We start from the raw sequence: 15,642 nt of genomic DNA on the forward strand, positions 1-15,642 counted from the left end.
AGAATGTGTGAACACAATGCAGTTTTAGGTTTGTTTTATCCGCTGCCGTACACCAAGTGCAGTTCAGGAACCATATTACATTACGCGACTAGTCCACTGACGCGTCATTCAGAACAAGGAATAGCAGAGTGCGGAAACAGCTCACAGCGCTCCCACCCAAAACGGCAATTGTGAAGTGATCGGGTAATAGTTATTATGTAAAACATGTTTTTTTTGGGGGGGGGGAGTTGCACATAATATGGTGTGCCTAGGGGCGAAAAAATTTTTAAATCCGCCACTGAGCGTGGAAGTTAGACAGTCAGGCCGTTGCGCCCGCAAATTCAATCGGCCCACCAGAGACGCAGTCCCCAAACCTGTGCTTCATATAGTTTCCTAAAACGGAACAAGAGAGCAACAAAAAAATTGGACATAGGACGGTAGCAAGAATCCAAGCCGAGCCAAAGGCTGAGCAGTCCCTTGCGCTATCACCTACTCTACGAAAACAACTGACAATAATTCTGTCTGGCGGTCCGCTTGAATTTAGGCGTGCAACGGCCTGACTGGCTAACTTCAACGCTAATTATCTCGGAAACGGCGCAACGTATCGAATTTTATTTAACAATTATTTCTCAGCACAACCTACCCTGCTGCACCCTCACAAGCTTTTCAGGCTGTTTCTGACCACCCTGTGTAGATCCAGTATAGCCGCCGTATGGAATTAAGTCATATATGAGATAATAGTAGCTACATCGATCATTTTCTCCTCTTCCCTTCCACAGAACAGAAAATGCCGAAAGTATGTCCTGGTGTTGACAACACACTCTGTTCAATGATCACTCATTAACCTCAGGAAGCCTTAATTGCTTTATTGTAAATATTAAATCAACTAAGGTACCGGGAAAAGCTAACTAGAGACTGGAATACACATATTGTTATTGCAATACTCAGACCCAATAAAGATCCTTCCACTGCCGAATCTCATAGACAATAGACTATCATCTTGTGTGGGAAAACCCTGGATACATTAATAATGGAAAGGTTTGTATGGTGGTTGAAGTCAAAGAATACTCTGCCACTCAATTTGATTTCACTCAGAAAAGATAAAGTGACAATAGGTAATTTAACTATGTTGTCTATTGATATACTCAAAGTTTTTGAGCGAAAAGAAACATTAATTGCTGCATTTTTTGGGTATTCACAAAGCATATGACAAAGTGGAAATAAACGTGTTAGTTCAAAAATTGGAAAGGCATGAGATACGAAGTATATTCAAACATTAATCTGTATTTTATAAGAGAAAGAAGAATATTAGTCAAATTCAGAGAAAAATTTTTGGCCCAAGATTAATAAATATTGTACTGCTACAAGGAGCAAGTCTTAGTCCTTCATTCTATGTAATTTACAGAGTCCGCGAGAAAAATGTATGTACTCTTTGTCAGGCTCTACCGAGATATCGATATTGTCGTTCGCTTTGAGTTACGAGTGAGTTGTAGTATAGCCTTTGGCTCAAAAGATATTAGTATTTCATTTCGGTATTGAGAAAACAAGATGGCTGGAGCGCGCTTGACATTCGAGCAACGAAAATGTATTGTGAAGTGCTGTACCAAGTTTGATAATGCCGTTGAAGTGCAACGTCAGTGGAGGCGGGAGTTTGAAACAAATCCGCCAATGGACTAACAATTAACGTATCACTGACAAGTTTGAACTGCATGCAACGATTTGTGATATTCTCAAAGGAAGATCAGGAATACAACATACAGCTGCAAGTCCTGCTTCCTCGGTTCTCGTGTTGGAAACGTTTGTTAATTCTCCACAGAAGTCTGCTACGCAATGTGCACATGAGGTGGGGTTAGCAGCACAAGTGTACGAAGAATTCTGAAAGCTGCAAAGTGAAAAGTTTGCATTCCACGATTACTGCACGCGATTAGAGATGACAATCCTGATCGTCGAATGCAATTTTGCGAATGGTGTCAGCAAATGGTAACTGATGACGAACAATGTGTGACGGGGGTAGTGTGGAGTGACGAGGCACAATTTAAACATAATGGAACCGTGAATGGGCATAACAGAGTGTACTGGGCACCAGAAAATCCGCGTGTTTACGTGGATAAAGCAGTCAGTCTACCAGGGGTTCATGTGTGGTGTGGACTACCATCTAGGGGCTCAGTAGGACCCTTTTTTCTTGATGAGAGAAGTGTACCTGGAAATGTTACGCACACTAGGTATACGTGCGCTTCGTGGAGCTGATTAAGAGGTCTTCTACCAACAGGATGGGGCGCCACCATAATACCACCTAGCCGTACGAGATTTCCTGAATGACATTTTTCTGGGGCATTGTATTGGACGAAAAGGGCCCATTGAGATCCATCCCCGGTCGCCAGATCTAACACCTGTGGACGTTTACTTGTGGGGAAGTGTGCAAGATAAAATCTATCGACGTAAGCCACGCACGCTGGAGGAACTTCGCCACTGTAACATTGACTGACGTAGTTGCGCCGCGAACGATTAACATTTTGAACATTTAAAGTAACCATGTGCTAAACTGAAAGTCGTACAACATGTGTGATCAATTATTAAATGTATAATAAACACATAAATAATGCTTTTCGTTCCTTAAAGTGTGTATACATTTTTCTGGCGGACTCTGTAGATTCTATATCTCGAAACTGTTATTGTTCCACGCACGAAAATACTGCAGTACTGCCGCGAGATGTTTGCATGTTCTGGAATATTCGATGTTTGCATAAAAATCAGCACTCTCCAGTCAGAAGTTCAGTTCTATTCTACTTGTAAGTTGGTGTCAATGCAAAAGTTCTTTCAGTTTGAAATGTGTACTTCACTAACGCTCCTGCTTTCCGATTGAAATGTGTACTTCACTAACGCTCCTGCTTTCCGATTTGGACTTGACTGTGGCTACGATGTGACAATATGCAGATGATATTTGTGTATAATTCCTGCAGGAGGTACGTGCACTGCGCAGTAGAGGCTCTTGACAAGGCAATTTAATCCACTAATTGTTGGCTCTCTCACAGTGGATTAGAAACATCAACTGAAAAATCAACAGTAGGAATTTTCACGTGGGAGCACATCAGTTATGGAGCAGTAAACATGATCTTAGATTCCCAACTCTTCCCAATAAAATCACATACTAAATTTCTTGGACTGCTATTTGATTCGCGCTTAACATGAGGTCCTCGCATAAACAATTTAATACAGTCCGGCTAGAAAGCTGAAAATATAGTTAGATCTCTATGTTGTGTGTGGTGGGAACCCTCCCTCGGACATTACTTAATGCATATGGAGCCCACATAAGAATCAAAATCGATTATGGTTGCTTTTTATATCACGACGTAACGAACGCATGTTTTAACAAACTGCGAACCTTGTGATACATATGCATCAAGGTATGCTTAGGAGCCGGCCGGTGTGGCCGAGCGGTTCTAGGCGCTTCAGTCTGGAACTGCGCGACCACTACGGTCGCAGGTTCGAAGCCTGCCTCGGGCATGGATGTGTGTGATGTCCTTAGGTTAGTTAGGTTTAAGTAGTTCTAAGTTCTAGGGGACAGATGACCTCAGATGTTAAGTCCCATAGTGCTCAGAGCCATTTTTTATGCTTAGGAGATGATATTATCTCCAGCGAACACTCTCTTAGCAGAATTCTACGAAACTATAGTTCGTCTGCAAATACAACTATTCTAACAGAAGTATTCTAACAGAACATTGATAGGTGGGCATCCAGTAATCGCAAGCATAGACTCATTTTCTATTGTATCTAAAAATGGCTGTAGAACAGTGGTTCTCAATTTGGGCGGTAAAATGAAATTTTCCGATAGGTAAAAACTAAACGATTTGAAAGTGTTGCAGTCACGAAACGAAATTATTTTCAAAAGATCATTACTGTTATCGCAATTTCGTAAGACTCTAATATTGATAATATAAGTTATCAATAATTACTTTAGTTAGTGCGTTAATGTGATGGAGGTTACACACATAGTCCACCCACACTACACTCATACGTTGTGCTTTGTCCCGTACAACGCTGATGGTAAAAGTAAGACACTTACATAACAAATGCTGAATATCTCAAGAAAATGTCTTCTCTACGTAACAAATGCTAAATATCTTAAGAAAATGTCTTCTCCAAGATGTACTATAGTATTATAGTAGTGTAGTATCTGCAGCTGTCAAGAAATTGATTCATTACTTGGAACACAACAGATAAATGAATTAGTTGACAGTACGACACAGAATTAACCACGTAACGGCTACCGTAGTGCTGTATTATTATTATTATTATTATTACTAGAGTGGTTGGACACAAAGAAAGCATTAACAGCTGAAGTCGTCCAACTTCTGCCACTTCAGAAATAAAGAGGTCAGCAATCAAGAGATTTACAAACAATAAGGTCAAGCAAATGCCGCATTGTACAGCAGTGATATAGAGGGAGTATGTGTTGTAACAAGTGTCTACCTTCTATGCGGATTGTGAGCTTTCTTATCCGAGAAGGAGTTGGGTAGCACTTGCGACGCATCACAAATTGCTTCATCACTCTTTCTAACACAAACACACACATTTATCATTCACCTTTCATCATTTTAAAAATAAAAGTATTCCAAGAAAATTCTTTAATTCTACAGAATAGCCAGGGGCAAAATTTGGTGTGGAAGAGAGAATCATCTCATTTTTTGGGTCTAAGGAACGAAAACTGAATCCAGTCTAATCTAATCTAACTAGCTAATGTCTGATTGCACTCATGAGTAATGATCTAAGAAAGATTGGAAACCACTGCTGTAGAAGTATCTCGACATTATACCATTGTCGCAAGTTATACAATTATTTGAAAATGAAAATTGTTATCACAAAAAAGTCTCCAATCTAAGAACGTTTATTATTCTGCTATGATGTAGCTCTTACCCATAAGTCTAACTGTTAGCCCAGCTAAGTGTTCTGTTAATATTTACTCAAAAATGTATGGGGAGATGCTAAATAAATGTCCAGAGTATTTCTTCATAGACCCTGGTGGATCCAAGCTAACTAAAACGAGCTCCCGCAATCAGGAGGGTACAGAAAATATCAGTTACCAGACGACACCTAAAGCACGCTGCACACATAGCTCCAAACAAAATTTTTTGTAACCGAAAATTTTAGTCTGTATAAAAGTCAATAAGAACAAAAAACTGGGGAAGATCTTTGAATGATGATACCATCGACAGAATGGAACACTGCATACAATGTAACAGAAGAGGGAAACGCACAGAGCTGGCATGGGTGAAAGCACACTGCGGAGTCAGACACGGAGGAGATGTGGATGTACTTGCGAAAGAAGCAGCAACAACAGGGATACAATTAAATATAAAACTGACTCGTACAGAATTTTATAACATTAGCAAATCCAACTTAAATTCCCTTTAGCAAGAAGACTGGAATTCATCATGTGCAACTAAAGGGCAGTCACTATGCAACACTTCAAGAGAAGATCCGATTGAAACCTTGTTTCCACAAAATCAACCACTGCAGAAGAAGCCTCTCCAGTTTAATAAGGATGAAGCTAATCCATGGGAATTTTCCAAGCCATTTGTCCCTCCTCAGTCTTCGTGAGACACAGTGTTGTGACAGCAAAAATTAAGCTGTTGCTGATGTGAGCGACCTCTTATTTGCTTGGCCCCCATTAAGGATTCAACAAGAAGAACTAGTGAAGAATCCGATACAGAAAAATGTACCTCTCCCTGCGTCCAGTGGAACACTCTTGAGATCAGGATTAGTTCCATTCTATAAATAAGTGATAAAATACCTAAATTAAATTAATTTGTGCATCTAGTGCGTGTTCTCAATAAGAAAGGTCACTACCTACAAACGTAGCAAATAATGTAACATTAATGAATTAAAAATGATCGTTTTAGTGATGATATGGTATTTGTTAGCAATATAATTATTCTGTTATTACAGTAATACTTGAATCTACACATTCATTGTTATTATATGACCGGTTCAGTACCTTAATTAATCTTGATATTTTAGCGTGTATTTTCTGTAAATGTGTACATGGAAAATAGTTGTATGGCAAAAAGGTCGAAAACCAATCAAGAACAAATAATAATAATAAATTGGTGAATTATTCGTCTCTGTGCTATCAATTATTTTTCTTGAAATTAATATTTTAGAAAATTAATATACCATAAAATTATTTCCTAGGTTACCGAAATGTGTACTTCTCATTAAAATATAATTTAAAGCTCTTCCCGGTCCTTAAAACATCAAAATATTCTTTTTTAAATACTTTCGCCGATGTAGTTTAAAATCAAGACATACTTCTGACGTTTAATACTTTAAAAAATAATTAAATAATTAAAAAGAAAATAAAACTTTTTCATTTACTGTACATCTAAGCAGTTTATTAAAATTAAATGATAGGCACACCTCAAATAATATTTTTCACAGATGTATAAAGTAATATGCATCGTAAAATGAACAACTATTATTGTTCAAAAACATTTTAGCTGGGTTCATTATCACCAACGATATAAAGTTTTGGCCCAGTAGTAAAAAGTCTTAACTCATACCAAACAAATGGTCTTGATTCTAGAATGGTCAACAAGAGACAAAGGATACTCGTTTTCGAACGGACGCGGCACAGTGCAGCGCTCGATGCAATATGGAGCCTGCTCGAACGATCACGTGACATTTCACTCGCGCAGCGCGAGTGCGAGGGATACGCACGGAACTACGAACAAGGCGCGAGAACGAGCTATGGCTCTGCTTGAAGTTTTTTGACTTTTTCATGAAACACAGGACGAAATAGCGTTAAACCTTCCCACTCTACAAACTCCTGTTGTACGCACGCAAAGGCGTAAATGTGGCCCTCCAAAAATATTTTATTTTTTTGTTTTTTGGTATACTGTAATGATTGATACAGTGGGTTGCAAATGAGCATTTCAGTCACTGTTAACGTATTAAAACAGCAGGTAAACACGTTACCAGATTTTAATATCTGAAAAAAAGATTTGGATGAAACAAGGAAGAAAATTACTCAAGAATTACACGCCTAACAAACGAAATACATAGTAATAAACTGACTGTAACTGCTGTAGCGAGAATAAGTTACAGCGACGAAGCCCGTCTTGGAGACAGTAGCATCAGATGTGAGATCACGGGCTGCTGAGCTGGAAGATATTTCAGTCCCTGCTTTAGTTATTTTTATTATTAAAATCCATAGTGCAGTAAAATGGTGAGGCAGGTCATGGTACCAACAAATGCCACTAGTTCGAGGGGCGATCGAAAGATCGGAGAATTCGGGATTTCTCGAGTGGTGACGTAAGCTGCTCGAGCAGTTCGAGACGTGCTTAACCACAGCACTAGCAAAGAAATACTTTACATTTGCCATTCAATAGATTATTTCGTTATAGGGCCATGATCGGAGAAATGGTATAGATTCAGGCTTCTTGTTGTGGTGGAAGACCGTCGACCAGCTGGCTGTTGTGTCCGGCGACGTGATAAACTCGTGTTACGTGAAGTGCAGCCATCAGCACGTACCAGATCTCCGTGCTGTACATGTAAACACTTTGATGTTTACAATAAGCGAACACATTGTTAAAATTTTCTCATTCGGTTAATTGTACACAGCACCATGCATGGTGTAGCCGGCAAAGTCCTCTGTGATAACGCATAAAATCTATATTACTACATTGTGGATGGAAATGAAGTCAACAGCGAAAACAGAAGTGCATAGAACGTTATAAAAGTGTACTGAACGCAATTTATAAACATTGCTACTGCCATTGGACATACAGAGAAATACCTTGATGCTTTTTGGTGTACTACATACAACAAAAAAAGTTTTACATCACTTCGGTTCCGGGAGTTCCGCAACCTGTACAGAAAATTGGAATAGAGATCAACATAAACATCATTTCCGCTCTTTTTATTGCTCATGAATACCACACATTGCATGTTGTACCACCATACAGCGAGAAAATCAGAGGTGGTGGTCTAGATTGCTGTACACACCGGTACCTCTAATACCCAGTAGCACGTACTCTTCTATTCATGCATGTCTGCATTCGTCGTGGCATACAATCCACAAGTTCATCAAGGTACTGTTGGTCCAGATTGTCCCACTCTTCAACGGCGATTCGTCGTAGACCTCTCAGAGTGGTTGGTGGGTCACGTCGTCCATAAACAGCCATTTTTAATCTATCCCAGCCATGTTCGATAGAGTTCATGTCTGGAGAACATGCTGGCCACTCTAGTCGAGCGATTTCGTTTTCCTGAAGGAAGTCATTCACAAGATGGGGGCGCGAATTGTCGTCCATGAAGACAAATACCTCGCCAACATGCTGCCAATATGGTTGTACTATCGGTCAGAGGATGGCATTCAGCTGCGTGGTATGAGGCGCCACGTCACGGATAGGGCGACCTCTCGTCCCGGAGGTTCGAGTCCTCCCTCGGCATGAGTGTGTGTGTTGTCCTTAGCATAAGTTAGGTTAAGTTAGTTTAAGTAGTGTGTAAGTCTAGAGACTGATGACCTCAGCAGTTTGGCCCCTTAGGAATTCCCACACATTTCAACATTTCATGGCATTCACGTATCGTACAACCGTTACGATGCCTTCCATGACCACCAGCGGCGTACGTCGGCCCCACATAATGTCACCCCAAAACAGCAGGGAACCTCCACGTTGCTGCACTCGCTTGACAGTGTGCCTAAGGCATTCAGCCTACCGGTTCAAAATCGCTCTGAGCACTATGGGACAACTTCTAAGTTGATCACTCCCCTAGAACTACTTAAACCTAACTAACCTAAGGACATCACACACATCCATGCCCGAGGCAGGATTCCAATCTGCGACCGTAGCGGTCGCGCGGTTCCAGACTGTAGCGCCTAGAACCGCTCGGACACTCCGTCAGCCTACCGGGTTGTCTCCAAACACGTCTCCGACGATTGTCTGGTTGAAGGCATATGTAACACTCATCGGCGAAGAGAACGTGATGTCAATCCTGAGCGGTCCATTCGGCACGTTGTTGGGCCCATCTGTACCGCGCTGCATGGTGTCATGGTTGCAAACATGGACCTCCCCGTGGACATCGGGAGTGAAGTTGTGCATCATGCAGCCTACTGTGCACAGTTGGAGCCGTATCACGACATCCTGTGGCTGTACGAAAAGCATTATTCAACATGGTGGCGTTGCAGTCAGGGTTCCTCCGAACCATAATCCGTAGGTAGCGGTCATCCACTGCAGTAGCAGCCCTTGGGCGACTTGAGCGAGGCATTTCATCGACAGTCCCTGTCTCTCTGTATCTCCCCCTTGTCCCAACAACATCGCTTTGGTCCACTCCGAGACGCCTGGACACTTCCCTTGTTGAGAGCCCTTCCTGGCACAAAGTAAGAATGCGGACGCGATCGAACCGCGGTATCGAGCGTCTAGGCAAGGTTGAACTACAGACAACACGAGCCGTGTACCTCCTTCCTGGTGGAATGACTAGAACTGATCGGCTGTCGGACCGCCTCCGTCTAATAGGCGATGCTCATGCATGGTTGTTTACATCTTTGGGTGGGTATGGTGACATCACTGAACAGTCAGAGGGACTGTGTCTGTGGTAAAATATCCACAGTCAACGTCTATCTTCAGAAGTTCTAGGAACCGAGGTGACGCAAAACTTTTTTTATGTGTGTATATTATGATTAGAGCAGTCTTACATGAGTTTTCGACCTCCGCTAGTACTGTCCACAGTCCAGAAGAATGCGTGCGACACCTGGAAGTCGTGTGTGATCTAGACAAATAGTTCTCAAAAAGTTTTCATTGCTGCACCTTGACAAACTTTGAAGCGATTTAATTGACGTAAAGACTGCCTGACAAAAAGGGCAAAGCATCCAAAAGACATGGTGGGACATCAATGTAACTCCGTGCTTGTACACGCCATCGGCAGGCATGTAAATATGAACCGGCAATTCCCTGTGACAAGTACAAAGTCCAGCAGAGTGTATTGGTGTACTTCGTATTTGTTACCATGCGTCGTACGGTATGTAAGGAGAGTAAACAGCGTAAGATACTGAGTGATCGCTGTGAGACGGAGAAGTCGTGTTCTCTCTGAGACAGCCTTATCAGCACGTAGCAGAGTTTGAAATAGGCCTCGTGGATTTTCGTCGGCCGTTGTGGACGAGCGGTTCTAGGCCCTACAGTCTGGAACCGCGCGACCGCTACGGTCGCAGGTTCGAATCCTGCCTCGGGCATGGATGTGTGTGATGTTCTTAGGTTAGTTAGGTTTAAGTAGTTCTGAGTTCTAGGGGACTGATTATCTCAGACGATAAGTCCCATAAAGCTCAGAGCCATTTTTGTGGATTTTCTTTCGGCCGGATGGTCGAATCGCGGAATATCGTGATTTGTGGGGCCTTTGGCTGTGGCAGTGGCCCAATATTGTACTGCATGGGAGCGTGAGGACAAGCATATTCGCCGTCAAGATTCCGGTCGACCACTTCTGAGCATCAGAAGGGAGGATGGCCGTTTGTGACCCAGGCACATCGTGCCCCCTTCCCATCTGCGCCTGTCATCTGAGAACATATTATGGACTCCTTGCAAAGTTCTGTGTGATCCCGCGCCGTTGGTCGGAGTCTAGCAGCAGCCTGTCTAGGCAATTACCGCCCCATGCGTAGGCTGCAGTTAACACCACAATACAGACGGCTGACTCCGGAGTGGTGCCGTGACGGGAGGCATGGACTGCTGATGAATAGCGTCGCATTTTGTTCAACAGTGAAACGTTGTTCCGCAATACACGAGATGACCACCGCCGATGAGTATGATGGCGACCTGAGGGGTCCCATTCTGCGAATTTTTTGGCGAGGCACAGCAGACTTATTTCTGACGTTGTCCTTTGGGGCGCGATAATGGTTGGTTGTGATGGAGGGAACTCTGTCGGCACAACGATAAATCACGGACATCCTGCATCTTCGTGTGATATCCCCAACGCGACAGTATTGTGGTGCCATTTTTCAACAGGACAACGCACCTCCACATATCACTTGACTTTCTATGAATTGTCTGCATGATGTTGAGGAACTCCCTTTGCTAGAAGTTTCCCAAACCCGTCCTCTATAGGCCATATATCGGATTAGCTCGAAAAGATATTAAGGAAGTGTTACAACAGTTGTAGGCAGTTTGCCTCAGAAGACGGTACACTGACTTTATGGCACCCTTCCTTATCGAATCAGTGAACGCAGAGGGGGTGCAACGTCGTACTGATTAAGTGGGCTCATCACTACATTCTTTATAAATTTTACCCGATATTGTAATCACTGAAACAAGGTTGCACACTCTCCCAACCCGTGAAGTTTCGTTTCAATTCCTATTTTCCTTCTGTGTACTTCACTGTTTTGTTGTCAGGAAGTGTGTATTGTACATAAAATTACAGCCGGCCGCTGTGGCCTTGCGTTTCTAGGCGCTTCAGTCTGGAACCGCGTGACCGCTACGGTCGCAGGTTCGAATCCTGCTTCGGGCATGGATGTGTGTGATGTCCTTAGGTTAGTTAGGTTTAAGTAGTTCTAAGTTCTAGGGGACTGATGACCACAGATGTTAAGTCCCATGGTGCTCAGAGCCATTTGAGCCATAAAATTACATTAGCTACTACTTACGCACAAATCACACCCATGCACAGAAATCTGTTTACATTTTATTGCAGTTGAAAAGCAGCAGGTTTAGTATCTTGCAGGCATAAAGACATACTGTTCACATTCAAATATTGGTACTTAATTTTCACAGTTACGCTTGTCATTAGTCACCGCTGTACACTGTCTGTCGCCATGTTCATTCCTCTCTGTACCGGTGGGAGCAACAATTTGAGTAGCCTTATTCGAGGTGCATTCTGTTCTAAGCGGAGTCCTCACATCGTTTAGGGATTGTCAAATGGCTCAAATGGCTCTGAGCACCATGGGACTTAACATCTGAGGTCCTCAGTCCCCTAGACTTAGAACTACCTAAACCTAACTAACCTAAGGATACCACACACACCCATGCCCGAGGCAGGATTCGAACCTGCAACCGTAGCAGCAGCGCGGTTCCGGACTGAAGCGCCTAGAAGCGCTCGGCCAAGCGGCCGGCGATTGTCAAATCATTGTCGTTGACTGCACTCTGTTATCTAGTGTCATTCCTATTATTGTCACTCCGATATTTGCTTTTTTCTCGAATACCTATAAGTAGCTTTCAGAAAAAATATTTTCCTGCGTCAGCTGTTATTCATTACACTTTTTTTCGAAATAGGTCGTCCAGGCTGTGTAGCTATTTTCAATGCCTTAAATACACACGTTTTGGGTTACAATCCTTCTCATTGACAGCCCGTGGATAGCCGGGTTTGAAAGCTGTAGTTTCGATATTTAGTACTATAAAGGCAAGGCATCCGGTCCAGATTGTATACCAGTCAGGTTCCTCTCAGGGTATGCTGATAAAATAGATCCATATTTAGCAATTATATACAACCACTCGCTCACAGAAAGATCCGTACCTAAAGACTGGAAAATTGCTCAAGTCACACCAATACCGAAAAAGGGAAGTAGGAGTAATCCGCTGAATTACAGGCCTATATTACTAACGTCGATTTGCAGTAGAGTTTTGGAACATGTATTGTATTCGAACATTATGAAATACGATTTATTGACATATAGCACGGTATCGGACTTGTGAAACACAACTAGCTCTTTATACTCATGAAGTATTAAGTGCTATCGACAGGCGATGTCAAATTGATTCCATATTTTTAGATTTCCAGAAGGCTTTCGACACCGTTCCTCACAAGCGTCTTCTAACCAAACTGCGAGCCTACGGAGTATCGCCTCAGTTGTGCGACTGGATTCGTGATTTCCTGTCAGAAAGGTCACAGTTCCTAGTAATAGACGGAAAGTCATCGAGTAAAACAGAAGTAATATCTGACGGTCCCCATCCTGATCTGTATTAACGACATAGGAGACAATCTGAGTAGACGTATTAGATTGTTTGCAGATGATGCTGTCATTTACCGTCTTGGAAAGTTATCGGATGATCAAAACGACTTGCAAAATGATTTAGATAAGATATCTGTATGGCGCGAAAAGTGGCAATTGACCCTGAATAAGGAAAAGAGTGAAGTTATTCACATGAGTACTAAAAGAAATCAACTAAATTTCGATTACGCGATAAGTCACACAAATCTGAAGGCTGTAAATTCAACTAAATACTTATGGATTACAATTACAAATAATCTAAATTGGATCGATCACATAGATAATGTTGTGGGTAGAGCAAACCAAAGACTGCGATTCATTGGCAGAACACTGAGAAGGTGCCACAGGTTTCCTAAAGAGACTGTTTACACCGCGCTTATCCGCCCTGTTCTGGAGTATTGCTGTGCGATGTGGGATCCGCATCAGGTGGGACTGACGGATGACATCGAAAAAGTACAAAGAATGGCGGCTTGTTTTGTGTTATCGCGAAATAGGGGGGACAGTGTCACAGACATGATACGTGAGTTGGAGTGGCAATCATTAAAACAAGTGCGTTTTCCGTTGCGACGTGATCTTCTCATGAAATTTCAATCACCAGTTTTCTCCTCCGATTGCGAAGACATTCTGTTGGCACCCACCTACATAGGGAGAAATGATCATCACGATAAAATAAGAGAAATCAGGGCTCGCACAGAAAAATTTAAGTGCTCGGTTTTCCCGCGTGCCGTTCGAGAGTGGAACGGTAGAGAGACAGCTTGAAAGTGGTTCATTGAACCCTCTGCCAGGCACTTTATTGTGAGAGTAATCACGTAGATGCAGATACAAACAGTACCACACTAATACGTCATTTAGTACTGTCAGGTAGCAATAACCGTTTTACAAATGTAGCTGGCGTAGCTACGTGCTTTCTTTATATTGAACTGATTATCATAGCTACAGCTCTCAAATCCAGCCATTCACGGACTGCCCATGAAAATGATTGTAGCTCAAAACATATGTAGTTAACATGTTAAAAGTTTTACCTGAAAATAGCTACACAGCCGATCAGACGTAACACAAAATAAAAATAAAGTAGAAATAAATAACAGCTAATGCTAGAAACTTATGTCTTTCATGAAGTTTTCACAGTTACATAATCTGTTGGAATAAAAATCGTTTGAAGTAACTTTTAGTTGAGTTTTCCGTTCGTATGCATAGTTACGCTTAAAAAGCACCTGATTAAGTCGTGAAACAATTGCAATTATTGTATCTCTTATGGCTTCTGTTCACGTCACCTCACCATTTGCCGAAAGAGAATTATCTGTGATGGGTGCAAATAGCGGGAAGAGACAGGCAGAGCTTCAACAAATGTAAATAAAAAAGTAATTGTTCATTTACACGGTCCAGTCACGTTAACGTGGCCACCGCTGTTCGGCGTCAGCGCGCAGTAACCAGTCATAGATGTTTGGTGGCAGCACTAGCAGTGGAGTGCATATAAAGCGTGTCGAGGTAAGCGGAAAACAGTGCGGTCGTTGTCGTAATGCGGAAACGGAGAAATTTATCTGATCTCAGAAAGGGCGTGAACAGTAGCTTTCGGGCCAAGCGTGGAAGCATTTCCGTAACGACTACGTTTAGAACTGTTCCTGTGCCGCCATGGTTAAAGTATACGGTGCAAGGCAAAATGGAGCTATCCTAAACCAGCGCCGAGGTAACTGTGGTGCACCTTGGGCCATAGATGGCAGTGTTGAACGACTGTTGCGGAGATGTGTGCCGGCGAACAGACATGCAACGGCTGGCCAACTGACCGCCCAGATGAACTAAAGGGCTACCAACAGTGTCTCCCCAACGAACGTTGCTGTGTATGGGCCTCTGCAGCAGGCGCCTGGTTTATGCACCCATTGTCGATGAGGCAGGAATTTGTACCCCAGTATCGAAAATGGACATGTATTGAGTGGCGACAGGTGACCTTTCAGATGAATCACATTTTATGCTCCATTGGGCCGGCGTTCCCTGGGTGACCTCGTCATTCTGGGAGGCAAGGTGGATCAAGACAAATGTACATCTATCCACAGGGACTATGTCGACTCCTAAATGCAGCTTGTTTTTCCGCGGTACGATGGCATCTACCAGCAGGATAATGTGACGTGTCACACAGCTCGCGATGTACGTGACGTGCGTGGTTCGAAGAGCACCAGGATGAGATTACTGTACTCCCCAGACGGCCAAACTCACTGTGGGATCACTTCGGTCGAGCTGTTTGCGCCATGGATGCTCAACCGAGTAACCTAATGCAGCTGGCCACGGCACTGGAGTCGATATGGCTTCACATTACTGTCGGTACCTTTCAAAATCTCACTGATTCTCTTCCTGCATGTCTCGCAGCGGTCAGGCTTTTGACAGGTGGTCACGTTAGAACAGGCGGGACGAAAACACAGTCAATTGGGCAACAGGTTGATGAGACCAGTACGTTGTCCCATCATTACCTATTACAAAGGTAATATTTTTCCGGCGACTAATTACACAGAGCATATATAGCTAGGGCGTTAGATGACTGTGATAAATAGCACATGATGAAAATCATAAAAACGTAAAGCCGGACTAACAATAATATTTCTAAAACAAAATATCTCTCTATATGAAGCAAACAACGCGACATCGTCATACGTGGAAATACAGTATTATTGAGCCATGTTACAAGTATAAATACCGGGAGTTATAATATC

Source organism: Schistocerca cancellata, chromosome 5 (assembly GCF_023864275.1).
Source record: "Schistocerca cancellata isolate TAMUIC-IGC-003103 chromosome 5, iqSchCanc2.1, whole genome shotgun sequence".
In the NCBI taxonomy this organism is placed as follows: Eukaryota; Metazoa; Arthropoda; class Insecta; order Orthoptera; family Acrididae; genus Schistocerca; species Schistocerca cancellata.